This window comes from Plasmopara halstedii (genome assembly GCF_900000015.1).
Source record: "Plasmopara halstedii genome assembly, contig: Scaffold_322, whole genome shotgun sequence".
In the NCBI taxonomy this organism is placed as follows: Eukaryota; Oomycota; class Peronosporomycetes; order Peronosporales; family Peronosporaceae; genus Plasmopara; species Plasmopara halstedii.
Genome location: NW_020187243.1, coordinates 680,740 through 681,039, shown reverse-complemented (window position 1 = coordinate 681,039; position 300 = coordinate 680,740).

Below are 300 nucleotides of genomic sequence, written 5' to 3'. Positions count from 1 at the left end.
GAAGATTTGCAACATCTGTCTTTCACGAATCACACGCCAGTACATTCGGTCATCTTATTCGGAAGAGTCCGTAATACGTTTACGCTTATTACTTGGAAGCACAGCCTGATTTGGCACAGACTTTTCCTCTGGCTCAAATGCTCGGTTGATATTTCAACGTTTGGTGGTAGAATTGCCGAATATATGGGAATTGTAGGAATGAAATGAGAGGTAATAAATAGGTACACAAAAATTGTAACCGGGAAATATTTTACGGCGTCATTATTTTGTACGCGAGACAGTAAGAAAGCGACGTGAGGG